The sequence below is a fragment of the Neophocaena asiaeorientalis genome, unplaced genomic scaffold, assembly GCF_003031525.2.
Source record: "Neophocaena asiaeorientalis asiaeorientalis breed wild unplaced genomic scaffold, Neophocaena_asiaeorientalis_V1.1 scaffold62, whole genome shotgun sequence".
Taxonomy (NCBI): Eukaryota; Metazoa; Chordata; class Mammalia; order Artiodactyla; family Phocoenidae; genus Neophocaena; species Neophocaena asiaeorientalis.
In genome coordinates, this window is record NW_020175191.1 from 3793676 (window position 1) to 3815185 (window position 21510).

A 21510-nucleotide genomic window follows, 5' to 3' on the forward strand; every position below is an offset into this window, starting at 1 on the left:
TCAAGCAAGTTGCTTGCTTGAAGTCTCCTCTATAAGCTACAGGCCAGCATTTGTGTCTTCAGCAAAGGACAGTCTTAGAGCCCACCTTGTGGAGATGGACAGTACCACATCCTACGAACTATTGATGCTTCAAAGAGTAATCTCTCAGGTCCAGGATTCTGTGCTGGCTCTGCTTAGACAACTTTCAGAAAACAGCAAGATTTCCAGGACTGCTTTTAGTTCAGAAACAGACAGCTTCAGCTTCATGAAAACAGACTACTAACCCAAGATCCTGCCGAACAAGAATTAATGACATAAGACTGAATGAACTAATGAAAAACATTTTTGTGACTATTCATTTTGAATACTGTTGATATCATTTTCATGTATTTAAGAACGTCATTTTACTTTCTTCCTAAACTTTCCATAAACCAAATCAATTTAGTAAACTCTACTTTTGTAAACCAAAGTAAAACATTTAAAAATGGTATCTGGGGACTTCCCTGGTGGCGCAGTGCCTAAGAATCAACCTGCCAATGCAGGGGACACGGTTCAAGCCCTGGTTCAGGAAGACCCCACATACCGCCGATCAACTAAGCCCGTGCACCACAACTACTGATCCAGTGCTCTAGAGCCCATGAGCCACAACTACTGAGTCCGCGTGCCACAACTACTGAAGCCCCCGCACCTAGAGCCTCTGCCCTGCAACAAGAGAAGCCACCGCAGTGAGAAGCCCGCGCACCACAACGAAGAGTAGACCCCGCTCGCCGCAACTAGAGAAAGCCTGCATGCAGCAACAAAGATCCAATGCAACCAAAAAATAAATAAATGAACTAATTAATTTTTTTAATGATATCTGATTATCCCTGGACCCCAAATCAGAAGTTCTGAATTCTGACTTTCCTTACTTTCTGTGGCGATGCAGTTACTTGCACAAGTTCTTACCAGGATATACTTGGGCAAATGGATTGTGCGACCAAGACCTTAGCTGGAGTGTCACACTTGAGAATGATCCTCATTGAATTAGGTATGAACAGCCTCTTTTAAGGAGCAAGAGCTGACTTTACTCATCAAACTGATGCCCACAAAGCCCTACTGGAAGTCTAAGTTGGGTTCCTGATTTCTAGGGTCCCATTCTCACAGATGGTAAAGAAGGTCATTTCCTGGAAAGCCAGAAACCTTTGTCAATTTGGGGGACCTGGAGAAGAGTGGGTTTTCCTTTAGTTTATGGATACTGCAGGTAGAGTCTAGTGGACAGAGTTTCTTGGGTTCGGCTTTCTAACATGCTCTTCCCTCCGCCTAAATTCCCTACCTCTACTTCTCTATCAGAAGGATTTCCACACCAAAGCCAAACAATCCTTCTAGACTGAACTAAAATTCCTCCTCCTCTGGGAAAGGCTTCCCGGCTCCTCCTCTAGATAGAACTCTCCCTCCAGGATTCTCAAAGCACTTGCACATTTTCATTATCCAAGAGGCCTAGAGCAGAGCACAGTACATGGCATCACATGGCAGATGAACAAAAAAGGAGGGAAGGAAGGAAGGCAGCAGGAAGGAAGAAGGGAGAGAGAGAAGACTTGCAGCTAAGAAGAAATAGTGTGTGGTTTAAATTTCAAGAGAGACTGGATTTTAAAATTGGGGAGGGAACTCAGACTTAGGCTCTCAGTAATGCTACCTCTTAGCCACTTTGGCCTACTTTGGGGTCTGCTGCTAGACTCCTTTCCCTCCCTCCCTCTCTCCTTCCCTTCCAGGAATGGGGACATGAAACATCTAGTCTGTAATCCTCCATCCCTTACTCCTGCGTGAGCCAGCAAGTTACCTAATCTCTGTCAGCCCTCCGTTTCCTTATCTCTGGAGAGGGAAAAGCGATATCCACAGTCTGGGGTGGCTCGTAATGTCTGTAAAACCTTTTAGCCGGGTTCCTGGCCAGAAGTAAATGCTGGCTATTGTACTGTTATCATCGCCACTCCCCCCTCCAGGAATCCCAGTGCCTGTCCCATTAGCAAGTTAATAAGCAGCCTGACGTCACTGTGCTTCCTTGACACATCTGTAGTCCTCAGTGGCCCTTCTGCCTGCCAAGTCTTCTCCCTCTGGAGGTCAGGGTCCGGAGTTAGTGATTTTTGCTAGCCGGGTGTGTGTTTCTGAGACTCCTGAGGCTCTGATGCCCACTCTGCTCCCAGTCTGCAGAACTGGTATCCAGAGAATTCTCTGCAGCATCCCCTGGGCATAGTGTGTGTGTGTGTGTGTGTGCGCGCGCGTGCGCACGTGTGCGTGTGTGTGTGTGTGTGTGTGTGTACTCACAGCTGGACCAGGGCTCCCTCAGAGGGGAGGGAGGAGACGCACGCTAGAACTCACCGGTACTATGAAGTACCTGCTCCGTTTCAGATCCTCTGTGACCCTCTGGGGCAAGGCCTTCATAACCTGAGAAAGACCCCATCTACTTCCATTTCTTGAAGCTTCTATTTTTAAGAAATGCATAAATGCCAAAATGGGGTCATAAAAAGGGCAATTTATACATTATTCTTTGATGCTTTTTAACAAAAAAGCACCAACTGAATGATCACATTTGGAGACAATATGGGGGTCACATTTCAGGCTTACTGTGCAGGGGAGACCCAGGCCGCCCGGCCCTGCCTCCGCAGCCCTTGCTGTCCAGTGTGGTCCTCTCCCTCTGGCGGTGGACGTGGCGGGACGTGCGGTGTGTGTCAGAGGGAGCGGACTGTGCACGTGACGGGAAGTGGGGGGGCTGTAAAAACAAGGCTGGTGCTGGGCCTTGCGGGGGACACAGCTTCCTCCCAATCTGGGTGTGCGGGGAACCAAAGGACCCCAGTCCTCCCTTCAAAGCCCTACCCAGCCTCGGAGCCAATCCAGTCCAAACTCCGGTCATGGTAAATGGTCATTTCTTTGACCCTGAGGTCACAACCACGTCGCCTTATCGCCGGAGCAGATCCCCACGCTCAGCCCTGGGCTCCAGGAGCACCGTCTGGCACGCCTGGAGTTGTGGATGTTCCCCGGGGCCCTGAGAATGAGAATGAGAAGGGCAGGACTGAGGAGTGGGAGGGCCCTGGGGTGAGGGGAGGATTGACGAACAGCCACGCAGATGATCGTGGAGACGTCAAGCCTCCCCGTCTCAGAAAATTAGAATTCAGGCCCCCGGACTGTGTGTTGAGAGGATGGGTTGGGGGCCACTGGATGGGCCCAGCCCAGTCTGACCAGGTCTGCAGCTGGCCTGCTGCCTCTCGGTCCCTGCGCTGTCCTTGGTCCAGAGAATGCAGCAGGAGAGCCTTTGCACTTGCCCTGGGACCTAATGGCCAAGCTGAGGGCTAGTCTGATTCAGTTCTAAGCCACGAGGCACAGCCATGGGAATAGAAGTCTCTGGCCAACCCTCTGGATTCCTAGGCATACAAGGAGGACATGGCAAGAGGAGAGACCCTTGCCCTGGGTCCCCCCTTCTCCCCCACGCTGTCCCCAGCCAGGCTCGTGTCATAGGCACACGTTATCTCTTTGAATATGCACAAAACATGGAAGATGCACATGGTCGTTTCCCGCTGTTCCACGTTAGGCATTAAGAAACCTGCCCCAAGTGTCTACTGTGGAGTAAGTTTTAGGGCCAAGCACAGGCACCTGTGGCTCCCAAAATTCAGCACCTGCTCCCAACATCATGTTGAAATTGCGAAGGGCTGAACACCAAAGGGCGTCTTTCCTGGTCCCGGTCTCTTATGCTGATAGCCTCGTCTTGTTCTTCCATGATCCCTGTTCTGCCTTCTCCTCTCTGCCCTCTGCCTTGGCTGAACTTCACACCAGCATCAAAGGCTCCCCTGCCCTCTAGTTTCCCACTGGGCTTGGCAAAGGGAGGCCCCCACGGAGACCCAAGGAAGAGAGATGGGAGGAAGCAGGCAGAGGAGACGCGAGGAAGGCAAGGTAGGGGCATTTCCCCAGCCCTGGCACTCCAAGTCCTGCTTCTCCCACTAGATTCCAGTCACTGCCCTTGCACTGGACCCTTGGCCCAGGGATGGTAATGGCTCTCTCCCCACTGTTGCTAGCATTGCTGGAAACATCATCTCTCGTTGGTTTTCCGTAATCCTGCCCCTTCCCTCGTACCCTGCTCCCTCATGAAACCCTCCTCGGTCACCCTGTTCAGGTGTATCTTCTCTCTCCCAGGGGTTCCTGACTGAGCTCTCCTGTTTGCTCCCTCTTCTCAGCTTGTGGTACTCTTGTCTTCCCTCTTTGCATACCCCGTGGTCCCCCAGGTCTACTCTTCCCTTCCCAGCCCCCCTCCACCAATCCTCCTCTGACACAAGATGGAGCTATTGCTTCTGAGGAAAAGGATACAGGATGCCCCTGGCTCTGCGGGGCAACCCAGGCCCTTGTGTCTGACCATGAAACGTAAAGCTTGGCCTGTGCTGGGGACACATGGACACCTGGGTGGGAGGGGGCAGACCCCTGGCTCTCCACAGCTGTGCCTCTCACTGGGTCTGAGGAGGCTCTCACCAATACCTCCTAGACCTGTGTGATGGAACAAGTGTGGTCCCAGGAAGTCAGTCAGTAGAGGATTCTACCTGCTCCCTACCAATCACTCTAGGCTCTTCGGGGCAGACCTTCCTCGGGGTGACTGACAGTGTCAGTGTAGGTATTTTAGTCTTTGCCATTCCTTCACTGTGGGAAAGGGTTGGCAGAAATCCTCTTACAGAATTTCTTTTAAAGAATCCGGAGGAGCCTTTTACAAGTCCTTTTTACATTCCGGCTGAGCGATTGAGCGCAAAACTGGAGATTTCATGTGGTTTGGCGCCATCTAGTGAGTCAGGGGCCACCTGTCTACCTGTCGGTCACGCATCTCTCCTGGAAGGCAGTTTGCCTTCTCGCTGGGCAGACGTTCTCTGACTTAGGTGTGCAGGAAAGTCATCCGGATGCTTGTTAAAAATGAGGATTCCTGGGCTCTACCTGAGGTTTTAACTCAGGAGGGAATCTAGGAATGTGCTTCTCTAACTAGCATCTCAGACGTTTGTGAGGCAAGGCTCTGGCCCACACGTTGAGAACAACTCTAGTGAAGAACTGTATCTTCTAAGTGTCCTGCTTTGCGTGGATAATTATGTACACTGACATTGTTCTAAGAACTGCGCTGACCACTCCTAAGTCTCTATCTTCAGCAAAAGCTCCTGAGTTTCAGGCTTGTGTTTTTGACTGGTGGCTTCATAACTATGACTAGAAATAGACACACAGATTCACCGTGGTCATCTCTGAATCTCTGTACCTCATTCTCAACCCCCTCTTATTCAGGGGAGGGTCAGTCTTTTTTTGTGTTATTCAGGCCTTCAACTGATTGGAAGAGGCCCACCCACGGTATGGAGGGCAATCCGCTTTACTCCATCTATCAGTTTAAATGTTAAGCTCCTTCAAAAACACCTTCACAGAAACACCAGGATAACGTTTGGCCAAATATCTGGGCACCCCATGGCCCTGTCAAGTTGACACGTAAAATTAAGTAAGCATCACAAAGCCACCCTTGTCAACCTGGCACCTATCACGTCATCTTAAACCATATGTAATTTCCAAATAAAGACAATAAGAAGGTCATAATTCCACCTCACATGAGACAACTGTCCTATGTACAACTGAAAAATGCACTAGCTCCTCCCCCAAAAGAGGAAGTAAAGTCCTTGAGTGACATTTACTCTTCTTCTTGATATCTTGTAGCTTAAATACTATGATGTTAAATTAACAATACTTAAATGTTATCATATAAAGTCAATACATGTTATGCTTCATGATAAAGGAATAAGACAGGGAAGAAAACAAAAATATTTAATATATGTATTATGTATCTTATATATAGATATTATATATAATAATACAAATTATAATATATATAATATATATCTTCTTCCACTACTCATTCACTCATCCCATCTTCCTTTTGCTTCACGGTAGGGTGACCCAAACTTTCATTCCTGAAGGGTCTGAGCCGTTCATTGTCCTGCCTGGATTGGGTAGCTGTCGTTTTTCCATTGATCTTAATCACAGGGCATGGTGATATTTTAAAACACCCTAAGGAATCTCCCATAGTCCCGACATATTCCTCTTTACCGCCATTGTGGAGTCGCAGTCCAATTTCTCTTGATAGTTGGGCTCAGTCACGTAAGTCAGCACAGTAACTCCCTTCTCTGCCTGTTGATTCAGAGGCATGAGGAGCTCAAAGTGACTGAGCGGAAGTCTTAACTCTCAGTTTAATGGAATCATTGTTGTGTCTTCTGGGGCAAGCATTCCTCCCTCTGGAACGAAGACCTCTATGCCAGCAGAGCATAAGGTCATGGGAACAGGAAGCAAAAATTTTGCTAGTGGGTCACTAGGAGTCATCGTGAGGGGTGACACTCCCATTCCCACCCCTTGATGCCTGGACCTGTGAATCTGGGCAATGCAAGGAAGGGCATCATATATTGGGTGCTGATTCGGAGCCTATGTAGCTTTCTGGAGAACCATGCCCCAGTCCTGCAACATATCGCCACCTAGCTGGCACGATAATTGAGTCTTCAAGAGGCCATTCCACTGTTGAATCGAGCCATCTGCTTCAGGGTGCTGGTGAACACGGCAAGACCGGTGAATTCTACAAGCACGTGCCCATCGCTGCACTTCCTCCTGCCTCACTGCCTTCAAACTGGGACATCAGTGTTTTCCTGCCTTCGGACTCAAACTGAAACAGCAGCTCTTCCTGGGTTTTAAGACTGCCGGCCTTCACACAGGAGCTACACCATTAGCTCTCCTGGGGCTCCAGCTTGACAACTGCAGATCCGGGCCTTCTCAGCCTCCATAATCACGTGAGCTTATCCCTTACAATTAAAAAAAAAAAAAATGAGTGTGTGTGGGACGGGGATAGATAGATGGATAAATAGTAAATAGATATAAATATCTCCTATCGCTTCTGTTTCTCTGGAGAACTAATACAGATTCTGGTTTTCGGAGTAATGTTTGACCAAATAGCTGAGCACCCTATGACCCAGTAGAGTTGATATATAAAATTAATCATCAGGGCTTCCCTGGTGGTGCAGTGATTGAGAGTCCGCCTGCCGATGCAGGGGACACGGGTTCGCGCCCCGGTCCGGGAAGATCCCACATGCCGCGGAGCGGCTGGGTCCGTGAGCCATGGCCGCTGAGCCTGCACGTCCGGAGCCTGTGCTCTGCAACGGGAGAGGCCACAACAGTGAGAGGCCCGCGTACCGCGGAAAAAAATAAAATGAATCGTCACAACACTTTTTCCTTCTTTTAGATCTTTTAGGCACCACCATATTCCCAAACCATACCAGAAAACTTGAATTCTCCTTTAGACTGTCTTCTTCCTCACCCCTCAGACTACATTGGTTGAAATCATGGCTCTACCATTTACTAGCTGTGTAAACTTAGGGAAGTTACCTAACCTCTCGGGGCCTCAATCTACTCATATGAAAAGACATTTAATAATACCTACCTCATAAGGTTGTTTTGAGACTTAAAGGATATTCCTTGATATCCTTGATATTCAAGGAGCTTAGAAATGTCTAACGCCTAGTAAAGGGCTAAATGTTTATTAAATAAAATAAATTTTATAAATAAATCCAGGGACTTCCCTGGTGGTCCAGTGGTTAAGACTCAGTGCCTCCACTGCAGGGAGTGCGGGTTCGACCCCTGGTTGGGGAACTAAGATCCCACATGCTGTGCGGCATGGCCAATAAATAAATAAGTAAATCCATGTAAAGACTACAGGACAGCAGATAAAAAAATCTTTGAAGCAGAGAAAAGAGAAATTGGCTCTAAAATTGACAATTAAACAGATAAGTGTCTGCTCAAAGACAATAATGAACAACAGAATATAGTGGAATTATATCTTTAATTTGCTGAGAGAAAAGATAACTAGAATTATACAACAATAAAAAATATTTTTCAAATACAAAGGTTAACTAAATTAATTTTGAGGCAAACAAAAACAAGGAGTTGACCACCAAAGACCATCACTAAAAACAAATCCAGAAGATTCTTTAGAAAGAAGAAAAATTATTCCAGAAGAAATATCTGATATGTGGGAAAGAATAATGAGAAAATAAAATAGTAAAGATGTGAGTAAATCTAAGTAATATTGACTATATAGTACAGGAATAATGATAATGCCTTATGAAATAGAAAAGGAGAACAGTGATAGCATGACAATAGCAGAGAAAGTATGTGAGCCTTTAAGCACTTTAGGGGACGGGGTGGGGGTAATTTGGAAGGAGGAGGTATCCCTTAGAAGCTTGATAGTGAAAGGAAGGGAGGAAGAAACATTTGAATTTAAGTGTCCTTAGAAACAGAGAGTATCACAGAATCAGAAGCCTGCCACTAATGATGGCACACACACCACCATTCATCAAAGAACCTGAACTCCATTGTACCAACAGAAGAGGGCACTGCTGAACTAAGAGACGCAGTAAGCCAGCCTCTCAGCCTGGGTTCCCACCACAGCAGAGTTTGAGACCAGGGCTTGTATACAGATCACCTGAGAAGTGATCGCGGGGAACAGGTGTGAGGGACTAGGGAAAGAGTCAAAGGAAGGAGGGCAAATCGAGCCAAGGGTGCACCATCAAGCTGGTTACTGCTGTAGGCAACTAGGGCTCTATCTCGCTGGAGGCCCTCTGTGGAGCCCTGTAGAATACAGCATTGTCTGCCCTAGGGATAGAAGGAGGGGGTATTTCATCACTAGTTAAATGTAATTTAATCCCACTGGTTGACGTGGCAACCATGGAGGTGTGCTGTTTGGATCTCCGCTCAAAAAAGAATTTGCCATTTAGTTGAAAGGAGGGCAGCCTCCCGCTGCAGTGCCCACAGGATTGGCCTTGGCTTTGGAATGAGCTGTGTCCTTCTGGGGCAGCATCCAATTAGTGAGTGAGCACAGTGGTGGGTCCTAGGACTTTGCCATACATAGTTAGAGAATGTTTGTCTTGTGATGAGAACTTTTAAGATTTACTCTTAGCAACTGTCAAATATGCAGTACAGTATTATTAACTATAGTAGCCATGCTGTACATTACCTCCCCATCACTTATCTACTTTATAACTGCAAGTTTGTACCTTTTGACTTTCTTCACTCTTTTTGCCCAGCCCGCCAATCTGTTCTGTATTTATGAGCTTTGGGGTTTTTTGGGGGGGTGGGGGGCGGGGATTCCACATATAAGTGAGATCATGTAGTATTTGTCTTTGTCTGACTTATTTCACTTAGCATAATGCCTTCAAGTTCCACCTATGGTGTCGCAAATGGCAATATTTCATTCTTTTTTATGGCTAAATAATATAATACATATTAATATACATAAATATATATTAATTTATATAATATATATTTTATATATCCATTCATCCAGTGATGGACACTTAGGTTGTTTCCATAACTTGGATATTGTAAATAATGATGCAATGAACTTGGGGGCACATATATCATTTCCAGTTAGTGTTTTCATTTTCTTTGAATACATTTCCCAAAGTGGAATTGCTGGATCATATGGTATTTCTATTTTTAATTTTTTGAAGACCCTCCATACTGTTTTCCACAGTGACTGTACCAGTTTACATTCCCACACACGGTATCACGTACTGTTTTTAGCTTTCAGGCTTCAGCAGAAATTCTGACACCACCATAAATGTCCAATTCAAGATGAAAAGATGTTCAGCCTCTCTGTAGTCATAGCAATGTAAATTAAAGCAATAATGAAATATCATTTTTGACTCGTAAGGTTGGCAGAAATTAATAAGAGGAATAACAACCAATTTGTAGCAAGACCTGGAGCAATCCTGCAGGGAGCTGATGGGAATGTTGCTATAATTTTTTTCTTTTCTTCATATGGAGAAAGGAGACTTCTGTACCTTGAAAACACTAATTACAGTTCATTGTGGTTTTTTTTTTCAAAATCTAATATGCAATATATCAAAGTTTTAATTCTTAAAGCCTAGTTTATCTTAAACCTTCGAGCTCAACCTACAAGTCAGTTTCGTCTGTACAAATCCAGCAATGAAAAAGAAGTATAAAAATGGTTTCTACTGGCTCTTTGATTAATGTCAATTAACTTAAGTTTAACAGATTAAATCCTTCTTAAACATTTACTTCATTTATTTTTTAATTAATCACACTTCCTCAGACATTTGAAAGTACAATCACAAATTCAATATATTGGATTCTTCCAGGTAATTGAAACTCCTGTCGTGGCAGACTTAACAAGAGAAAAATTATTCTCAGCAATTATGAGAACTGCAAATTAATAAATCAGTCTTGCAAATGTGGTGTGTCAGATTCTCTTACCCATTTCCAACATCATAAAAACAGAAAAGCAGACAGCATATATAAAGCAGTAGAATGATTTCAAGACTTGTTACAAATCCCTTACAATATAACCCACTGGAAAGAAATCTGCATCCAGTGTTTCATTATCTCTATAGTTATTTTATACCTGTCTAGGGTTATAAATTGCTACCTCAGGAAACAAAATTATGATCTCAGATGAATGATTCTATTCCAGCTGCAGGTTGAAAAGTTGACTAATTTTACTGCCTGGTTTGAGATGCGTCTGCACCCTCTTTCTCTATTACTTGCTTACCTGTCTCATCGCCCAGGTACTCTAGTACTTTAGTACTTTTTCTAGAGTACTGTGTTGGCATAGGTGGAGGTGATGAGCCTACATGGGGTGGTCACTCCAGCTAATGGGGCCTCATCCATAACCACAGGCTGGCGAGTTTATACATCCTCATGGGAGAGCCTACCCTCTCCTCCACACCAGGAGGCAGGGAAATGCCATGCAAGCCCACCCCTTGAGAATGCATTCTCCCATTTTAGATCAACAAGGAAGCTTCTGTGATGGGCTTTCTTCTCTGTAAAATTTAACTGTTTACAAACAAGTCCTCCTATAGTCAGCCGGGGAGTACCAGTGGTAACTCTCCTGTTTATGAATCTTTGGGGAACAAAGTCCTTTCCTATCAAAGTCAGCCATGGTTGAAACACAAATAGATATACCCACCCCTCATAAATTTTGTTGGCATATCATAGAGTTTGCCAATGGTCCTCTTCTCCCTTCCCTATTCATCCCAGGTGGAGTCACAGACATCTTCCACCGGCCTTCCTAGTTTCTCCACTCCCCTGCCTGTCATCTGGTGGCTAAGAGTAGGTCTTGTCTACATGGACCCAATACTTGGCCACCAGGGATGAGCCCAAACAGGTTCAATTAGCAATTGATCCTACTGCTGCCTTGCTGGTATGTCCAGGGCCAGGCTTCCATCTCCACTGCCAGCAAAACTCACTACTAAAACACCGAAACCCTCCCCTAGTCCCCAGCCTCCTTGGGTGGGACCTTCCCCTCCTATACCAGTGCTTCTTCAAGGGTGGCACAGGATCGCTTGAAGCAGATTCATTTGAGGTGCTTGTTAAGATACAGAATCCCAGGCCACATCCCAGACATACTGAATCTCTGGGGATGGACATATCTCCCCTTCAGCTTGAAAGGTGAGTTTTCCACACCAGAGTTTGAGCACCCTCGATCATCCTTGTCTCTGCCTTCCTTGGACCAACGGAGATGGCATCCGATTCCCCGCTGTGAATGGCGTGGACCTAGGACTCTGTCGACCCTCTGACCATGGGCATCACCTCTGACCAACATGACCCTGGCAAGGAGCCACTTTTTGGGTGTAATTCTCAACCATTTTTACTTAAATCCCAGCATGCTCTGTACTCATGGCTTAACTTATATTCTTGCTTAATTTGACTTGACTGCTTTTGTTTTTTTGTTTGTTTGATTTTTGTGGTACACGGGCCTCTCACTGTTGTGGCCTCTCCCGTTGCGGAGCACAGGCTCCGGACGCGCAGGCTCAGCCACTCCGCAGCATGTGGGATCCTCCCGGACCAGGGCACGAACCCACGTCCCCTGCATCGGCAGGCAGACTCTCAACCACTGCGCCACCAGGCAAGCCCTGCTTTTGTTTTGTATTGCATGATAATTTATTCCATAAGTGCCCCCCTTTTGATAACTTGAAATACTAACGGCACGGTTTAATTTCTCTCTTAGCAAGTGAAGTTTCTGCCTCATTAGGACACTCTCTGAGGGGTCACCAATCACAGACTGGCGGGTTTCAGGCCAAAGAACTGTTTCCTTCAGTTAGTTGTAGAACTGGAAGCCTGTACCGAATTGTGCAGCTGCAGTGTGATCAGTGCTTTCAGGCAGGGAAACGGCCTCCTTTAGGAAAGGCACTCAATTCTCTTAGGAAAACGGAGCTTTCAGGTTTGAGCTGCAAAATGAACAGGCCGCTCAGCAGCTGGGATGGCCAGGCTCCTGGAGAGCAGGGGTGGGCAGTCCACTCTTTCTTGCTCTGGGCAGCAATGCAAAACCCATCTTTTGCCTCTTCTACTCTGAAGAGTAGCACCCGCATCCTTCCAGATGGACTCTCATCCCCGCCCTTAGCACCTGCCTCTGTGGGTTCTAACCCTCAGGATCTTTCCTCTGCTTCCCAGGTAGATAACTGATAGATGGACCCACACAGGTTATGGATGGTTTGCTGTGTTACCTCTTCTAAGTGAGTCTGAATCTCCATGAGACACGCACAGAGCCATGATGTGTCAGACCTTAAGATGATCTGGTCCAACTCCTCCTCCACGGACAAACAAATGAGCTCAAAGCAGACAATCATCTGAAAAAACACATACTAGGAAGGGGTGGGGCCTAGGTGTGAACTGTCAGAGCCCTGCCCTCCTTCCAGGGCCTTCTTTATGCCCCCCTACAGACATACCTACATGGAGAGAAAGAAGGGACGGTCCCCAGACACTGCCTTACCTCCCTCTGTCCACTGCTCCCTCCAGCCTTAACCTCTTCTCTGCATGCCAGACTCATGCATCCATCTGTCTGCTGACAGCTCCTCTTGGGTGCCCAACAAACACGTCCAAAACCAACTTGTAGCCCACTGCCTTCAATTTCCTCATTTCAGTAACTGGCACGTCTGTCCTTCCAGTCGCTCAAGTCAAACACCCTGTAGTACCCCTTGCTGTCCCTCTTATACCACATTCCATTCACCAGCACATCCTGTGGCCTCCACTTTCTATCCAGGATCTGATCTCTTCTCACCAGCCACACAGTTGGACCAAGGTCCTAGACAACATTTCCTTACATCACCATGGCTCCCTGAACGGCCTCCCAGTGTCTACACCTTTCCCCTTCCTGCAATCTACACTCCACACAGCACCCCGGGTGAACATGGGCCACCCCTCTCTTATGACCCTCCCACGGCTCCATCTCAGGGTAAAAGCTGTGGTTCTCATGGGCCCACAAGTCCTACAGGACATATAACACCCTCGGCCCCTCTTCCTCTCCCATGGCTCCTGTCCACACTCTGCTCAGGCCACCCTGGCCTCCTTGCCCTCCCTCATCCCTCACACTTGCCCAGCCTGCCACAGGATACAGACCTTTGTTCACTCTTTGCTCCTCTACCAACTCTCTCCCCATATCTTTGGCACTCACACCCTCACTTCCTTCAGGCCCTGCTCAAATATCACTTCAAGGAAGAGGCATTTGAACACCCCATATAAAACTGGAATGATGCCCCTTCCCCATACTCCCTACCCCCTTGCTCTGTTGTTCCCTGGAGCACTTACTATCTGACATACTTTATATTTACCCGTTTATTTAGTTTTTTATCACCTTGTTCTACAATACGAGCTCCATGATGGTGGGGAATTTTCCCTGTTCACTGTTGAATGCCCGGCATGTAGAGGGGGTGCCTGGCACTTAGTAGGTGCTCAATAAATATTTGGTGAACGAATGGGTGAATGGGTGACTCTTGTGGGATACGCTGTGTGAGGCATTTTATGTTCACCATCTCACTTCATCCTCACATACCTGTAATTGGGTATCATTGTTCTCATTTTACAGACGAGGGAATGAATGCTCAGAAGGCTTAAAGACTAAAAACACAAGCTTCGCAGCGCTCATCGCTGGTAATTGGTAGGGTGAGGATTTGAACTCAGTTCTAATGGATTCAAAACCCATGCTGTTCACATAAAACCAAACCAAAGGAATTAAACATATCACCCTTCTTAGATTTGCATTTTAAAAGACATGGTATGGAGGACATGGTAAAGTATTGAATCCCTAATCGTGGGATTTCATCCACTCTAGCATTAGACCTTCCGCGACCCCTCAAGCCATTCACCTAGGTGTGCCTACCCTGTCTGCGCCTCTGTCTGTAGCAGGGGCAACCTCACTGGGTCCCTTTTTATGCAGCTGGCTTGGAAGAGCATCCCCAGCAAAAGCTGTCATCGTTACCCTGCTGCACTAACTCTGTCTCGTTTGTAGCTAGACACTTACGTCTTACCAAAACATTAGCACTGATGGATGAGATGCATCTCTCCAGGGCTGCTCTAGAATTGTGATAAAATGAGCAAGCCCATTTTTGCCTGTCTCTGCTCCCCTCTGAGTGCCCTCTGAACCATCCCTCACCTTTGCTGGGGTGCCCTCCTCCTGCCAGTCACACCCAGAGCCTTACTTTCATTTCACATACACAATGCACACTGTTGCCCTCATCAGTCTCTTGGACGGACACACACACACACATATACATACAGAGTTGTTCCCCCCTATCTTCTTCAGCTTTGGAAGGCAGACCTGAGGGCATTTTGTGAGAGTCAGACAGGGCATTACAGGTTCAGGCAACACCCTGAAGAAGTCAATAATGTCAGGAAAGGGAGGAGTGTGTTTGAAAAACAGCAAGTAGGCTAGTGTGTCTGCATCGTGGAGGGGCATGGAGTAGGCTGGGAGTGGCGGAGAGCACAGCTGTGAAGGTCAGGGGGGCAGGCGGTGGAGGGGGTGTGAGGCATCGTCCTGGACCCTGAGTGTAAAGCAGAGTTGTGGTGGATGCATCATCACCGTCCCCCACAATCCTCCTCCCCCACCCTGGGTGGGTCAATTCCTGGCCAGTGATGTTTCAGAAAGCCACCCAGTCAGGCTTTTTGGTTTGGTTGATAGCTAGATTCTTGCCTCCGACAGAAGTGTGAATATTTGGACCCTTGCCCCTTGGACAGCCTCTATTCCCCATGCTCTCTCACCTCCCAGGGCGCCCAAGCTTTCTGCTGTCTCATCCTGGCCCTCCATCCCAATGAAGACCTCATAGATTTCTGGTAGCTGAGGAGTCCCACCATCATCACCTACCAGTCGAGGAGGATAACCTCTCCAAGATCTCAGTTTCCTCTGTGTGAAATGGGAGACTCACCTCTTCTGGCCATTAAGAAAAAGAGTGAATTCGGGGACTTCCCTGGAGGTGCAGTGGTTAAGAATCCACCTGCCAAGGCAGGGGACACAGGTTCGATCCCTGGTCCCGGAAGATCCCACACGCCATGGAGCAGCTAAGCCCGTGCGCCACAACTACTGAGCCTGCGCTCTAGAGCCCGTGAGCCACAACTACTGAAGCCCGCGTGCCTAGAGCCCAGGCTCTGCAACAAGAGAAGCCACCGCAATGAGAAGCCCACGCACCACAATGAAAAGTAGCCCTCGTTCGCTGCAACTAGAGAAATCCCGCGTGCAGCAAGGAAGACCCAACACAGCCCAAAAATAAAATAAAATAATAATAATTTTAAAAGATTAAACAAATTTTTTTTAAAAAGAGTGAATTTGATGCTAAGAGAATGAGGCTTTCTCTCAGGATGAAGAGAGCTGGAAAGAATGTTATTCCCATCCTAATGATGAGTAAAAACTAGATAAGCTATAAAATTATAAGTTATATAGAGCCCATGGGTGATCTGAGTTCACAAGGCAACTAAGTTAACCAGATTCCAAGGAGGAACAAGACCCTCAAAGGCAAGGTGGGACACACACAGTATCTCTCTTTTGGCAGAGCCTGGGAGAAAGATGAGGCTGCTAAACAAACAAGTAAAAAGTAAACTAAAAGCTTAACAAGGGCTTCGCTGGTGGCGCAGTGGTTGGGAGTCCGCCTGCCGATGCAGGGGACACAGGTTCGTGCCGCGGTCCAGGAAGATCCCACATGCCGCGGAGCGACTGGACCCGTGAGCCATGGCCACTGAGCCTGCACGTCCGGAGCCTGTGCTCCGCAACGGGAGAGGTCACAACAGTGAGAGGCCCGCGTACCGAAAAAAAAAAAAAAAAAAAAAGCTTAACAAATTCTTGGAGGCCAAGAGTGCGTCAGCATGTCAGTTTGGAATAGTGGGGGCACTAGGCACCAGGAGAGCTTGCTTCACTTGTAAGCTCTTCTTCATGAACCTCTACTGGGTGCTCACAAGAAAGACTGGGCACAGGGGAGCAGATTGACGAGAGCCTCCTCTGACACAGGAGGGAAGAAGGTAATGATGGCTGAGTGGGACAGGCACAAAGCCCTGTTGTTTCCCTGGACCCTTTTCTCCTATGAAGCAAAAGCCCTAAGCTGTTGAGGGAGAGAGAGTGCACCTTATAGATACACGGCTTCTGAGAGAAGAGGAGGAGTAAAATCCACCTTTCTTGGGACAAGGTAGGAAACTCTCCCCCAGGAAATAGGCAAAGAACCATCACTGCTAGAAGAAGAGTAGAAGTAAAAATCCTCTACCCCCAGGGACAGCAAGAAAGATCTTGGGTCCAGAATTCTACACTGATGTCAAGAAAACAGCATGACTGGGAAAAATATAGATCAACAGAACAGAATAGGGAGCCCTGAAGTAGACCTGTATGAATAGAGTCAACTGATCTTTGACAAAGGATCGAAGGCAATATATTGGAGCAAAAACAGTCTCTTCAACAAATGGTGCTGAAACAACTGGACATCCACATGCAAAAAAGATGAATCTAGACACAGACCACCCTTCACAAAAATTAACTCAAATGGATTAAAGACCTAAATGTAAAACATAAAACTATAAACTCCTAGAAGGTAACATAGGTGAAAACCTAGATGATCTTGGGTATGGTGATGAATTAGACACAACAACAAAGGCACAATTCAAGAAAGAAATCATTGAAAATCTGGACTTCATTAAAATTTAAAACTTCTGCTCTGTGAAAGATAATGTCAAGAGAATGAAAAGACAAGCCACAGACTGGAGGGAAATATTTGCAAAAGACATATCTGATAAAGCACTGTTAAAATATACAAAGAACTAGTAAAAGTCAACAATAAGAAAACAAAAACCCGGTTAGAAAATTGGCCAAAGACCTTAAAAGACATTTCAGCACTGCCATACAGATGGCAAATAGTGTATGAGAAGATGCTCTACCTCATATATCATCAAGGAAATGCAAATTGAAACGAGATACCACCATGCACCTATAAGAATGGCCAAAATCCAGAACACTGACAACACCAAATGCTGGTGAGGTTGTGGAGCAACAGGAACTCTCCTACATTGCTCATGGGAATGGAAAATGATACAGCCACTTTGGAAGACAGTTTGGCGGTTCCTTACAAAACTAAACAAACTCTTACCATATGATCCAGTAATTGTGCTCCTAGATATTTACCCAAAGGAGTTAAAAACTTACATCCACACGAAAACCTGAACACAGATGTTTATAGCAGCATTATTCATAATTGCCAAAACTTGGAAGCAACCAAGATGTTCTCCAGTAGGTGAATGGATAAATAAACTGTGGTACATCCAAACAATGGAAAATTATTCCACACTAATAAGAAATGAGCTATCAAGCATGAAAAGACCTGTAGGAACCTTAAATGCATATTACTAAGTGAAATAGGCCAATCTGAAAAGGTTATATCTGTATGATTCCAACGACAGGACATTCTGGAAAAGGCAAAAATATAGACAGAAAAATGATCAGTGGATGTCAAGGTTGGGGAGGGAGAAGGATGAATACGCAGTGCACCAAGCATTGTTAAGGCAGTGAAAATACTCTATGATATTATAACAATAGATACATGTCATTATACACTTGTCCAAACCCATGAAATTTACAACACCAAGTGAACCCTAAGGTAAACTATGGACTTTGGGTAATTATGATGTGTCATTGTAGATTCATCAACTATAACAAATGGACCACTCTGGTGGGGGATGTTGATAACAGGGAAAGCTGTGCATGTATGGTATACATACATGGAGTACATGGGACATCTCTGTACCTTCCTCTTTATTCTCCTGTGAACCTAAAACTGCTCTAAAAAAAGTCTTTTAAAAAAGTAACGAATGAATTAATAATGTATAAAATGAAATCATGAATAAATCATTAATACAAATGAGAGCAAGAAAAGAAAAATAATGGAAAAGAACAAATCGAACAAACAGAAAACCCTGAGCAACATAGTAGATATAAAGCCAACCAAGTCAATAATTAAATTACATGTAAATCATCCAGGGGTTCTACTCTTAAACAAGATGGAATAACAGTGACCAGATTTACCCTCCTGCCTAAAACTATTAAACTGGACAAAATTCACAAAACAGTGGTTTTGAGACATTTCACATTAGGCAACAGAGGACAGTGATCCCTGATAGATGGGGAACAAACAAAGTGAGACCTATGATTGCCCAGGCTTACTCTCTTGGGAGAAATCCTACTGTGGTTAGGAAAGGCAAACCTGGAAAAGCCCAGAAGACTGCATGAGATAAGGAGACATTTCTCTGAATGTCCAGAGAAACTAAGGTAGCTAGAGTTTCCAGTAGAGAGTACCAGAGAGGAGAGAGCTGCGCAGAGAGAGAACCTCAGAGGTTCTCAGAGAGTCCCTTTAATGACTTCTACAGAATACTGATGAGTGTATTAATGTGAGGAGAGTATTGAGACTGAGGAAAGAACCACTCAAAAGGATTAGAGGGACAAGTACCTGGTACTCACACTAACTAGGAATAGTGCCTGTTCCCATCTCATAATCCATGGGGTGTTGGGTAGAGTACTCAGAAATGTCTTCCTCAGTATTGGGAAGCAATTAGCCCTACAGTAAACATGACTCTGGTCCCACATAACAGGTCTTAAAAGGAGGACCTAAAAGGATCAAACGACTTCCAAATAACTTAGCTGCATCCCAGAGCAAAGCTCAGGAATATTTATAGGAATACAAAACTATCTAACAGTCAACAAAAAAATTCACAATGTCTAGTATCCAATAAAAAATTATTAGACATCCAAAGAAGCATAAAAATATGACCATAGTGAGGGGGAAGAAATCAATCAGCCATTTGAAAATGACAAAGAATTGATACAGATGTTAAATTTAGCTGACAAGGACATTAAAATAGTTATTTCATTTCAAATTTAAGTAGAAACATGGACAATATAAAAGAGGCACAAATCAAACTTTTAGGATGAAAACTACAAAATGAAGAAGTACACTGGATGGGATTAACAACGGATTACACATTGCATAAGAAGAGGTTAACAAACTTGGATAGTTTCTTTTGCTATATTTTCAAATTCACTGATCTTTGTTCCTACTATGTCTAATCTTTTGCTAATCTTACCTGGTATATTTTTTATTTCAGACATTATAGTTTTCATCTCTAGAAGCTCAACTTGGACTTCATCTTCCATTTCCCTGGTTATCATGTTTAATTTTCCCCCAGCTTTGTTTAAAATTAATTTTTATTGGAGTATTAGTAGTTTCTGCTGTAGAGCAAAGTGAATCAGTTATACAAACATTCACTCGTTTTTAGATTCTTTTCCCATATAGGCCATTATAGAGTATTGAGAAGACGTCCCTGGGCTATACAGTAGGTCCTTATTAGTTATCTATTTTATATATAGTAATGTGTATATGTCAATCTTAATCTCCCACTTTATCCCTCACCCCCTTCCCCCCTTGGTAACAGTACGTTTTTTTCTTCATCTGTGACTCCATTTCTGTTTTATAAATAGGTTCATTTGTACCATTTTTTTAAATTCCGCATATAAACAATGTCATACGGTATTTGTCTTTGTCTGACTTACTTCACTCAGTATGATAATCTCTAGGTCCATCCATGTCGCTGCAAATGGCATTATTTCATTCTTTTTTATGGCTGAGTAATATTCCATGTATACGTATACCACACCTTCTTTATCCATTCTTCCATCGATGGACATTTTGGTTGCTTCCATGTCCTGGCGATTGTAAATAGTGCTGCAATGAACACTGGGGTACATGTATCTTTTCAAAATATGGTTTTCTCTGGATATATGCACAGGAGTGGGATTGCTGCATCATATGGTAGCTCTATTTTTGGTTTTTTTTAAGGAACCTCCATACTGTTCTCCACAGTGGCTGTACCACGCCTAGCTTTCTGAATTACCGTTTTAAAGGGGTTTTTGTTTGTTAGTTTTACTTATTCTATCATCTGTGTCAATTCTGGTGTTTCAATTGATAGATTTTCCTCCTCCTTTTAAGCCACATTCTTCTACTTCCTTATATGTTTGGTAATCTTTACAGGATCCCTGTTACTGTACTTTGCTGGATGCTGCATATTTGTGTACTTCATAAATGTTCTTGACCTTTGTTTGGAACATAAAGTACTTGGAAACAGTTTGGTGCTTTCAGGTTTTGCTTTTAAGCTTCGTTTGGCCCAACCAGAGCAGCATTTAATCTAGGGTGTTTTTGCCCCACTACTGAGGCAAGACCAGTCTGATTACACTACCCAGTGCTTCATGGATTGTGAGGTTTGCCAGCCTGGCTGGTCATAACAGATACTATTTACTGTGTGACTCTAGGTATTGCCCCCTTTTATCCTTTCAGGGTGTTCTTTCCTCACACACATACACTGAACAGCACTCAACTGAGTACTTGAGGGGAGCCTCTGTGTTTTTCTACAGTTCTCCTTACCTGCAGCTTTCTCATCTCTATTACTTTGCCTCCTTAAACCCTATTAGCTCTACCTGTTCAGTGCAGGGGGCCCACTACGCTCTGCTTGGTTCCCCCTCCTTATACCACAGCCTAAAAACTCTTTAGGCAGAAAGTTAGGGCCACCATGGGGATGACCTAGTTGGTGTCCTGCATCTCAAGGATCACTGTCTTCTGTTACCTGATCCAATTTCTTGAATCCTATTGTTTCATATATTTTGTCTCAATTTATAGTTATTTCACATGGGAGGATAAATCCAGAGCTTTTCCTCTATCTTGGCCCTGGCGTTTTAAAAAAGCATTTAAAACAAAGTACATATTTGAAATTGGATTATCGCACTTAAAATGTAAAAATAATTATAAGTTCAGAACTGAAAGTTTTTGTAGTTAAAAGAAGAAATTTTATTATATTCTGGAATTTATGATTTGTCTTTCAGATTTTCACCTAGTTAAGAAACACGGGCTTCCTTGGTGGCGCAGTGGTTGAGAATCTGCCTGCTAATGTAGGGGACACGGGTTCGAGCCCTGGTCTGGGAAGATCCCACATGCCATGGAGCAACTAGGCCCGTGAGCCACAACTACTGAGCCTGCGCGTCTGGAGCGTGTGCTCCGCAACAAGAGAGGCCGCGACAGTGAGAGGCCCGCGCACCATGATGAAGAGTGGCCCCCGCTTGCCACAACTAGTGAAAGCCCTCGCACAGAAACGAAGACCCAACACAGCCAAAAATAAAATAAATAAGGTTGAGTGACTGTTTCCTTTAAA

At 45.1% G+C, this 21510-nt stretch overlaps 1 pseudogene; it reads left to right on the forward strand.

The window, feature by feature from the left end:
* The window catches only part of LOC112412996 (40S ribosomal protein SA-like), a 62813-nt pseudogene that overhangs the window by 40387 nt on the left and 916 nt on the right, over positions 1–21510 (forward strand).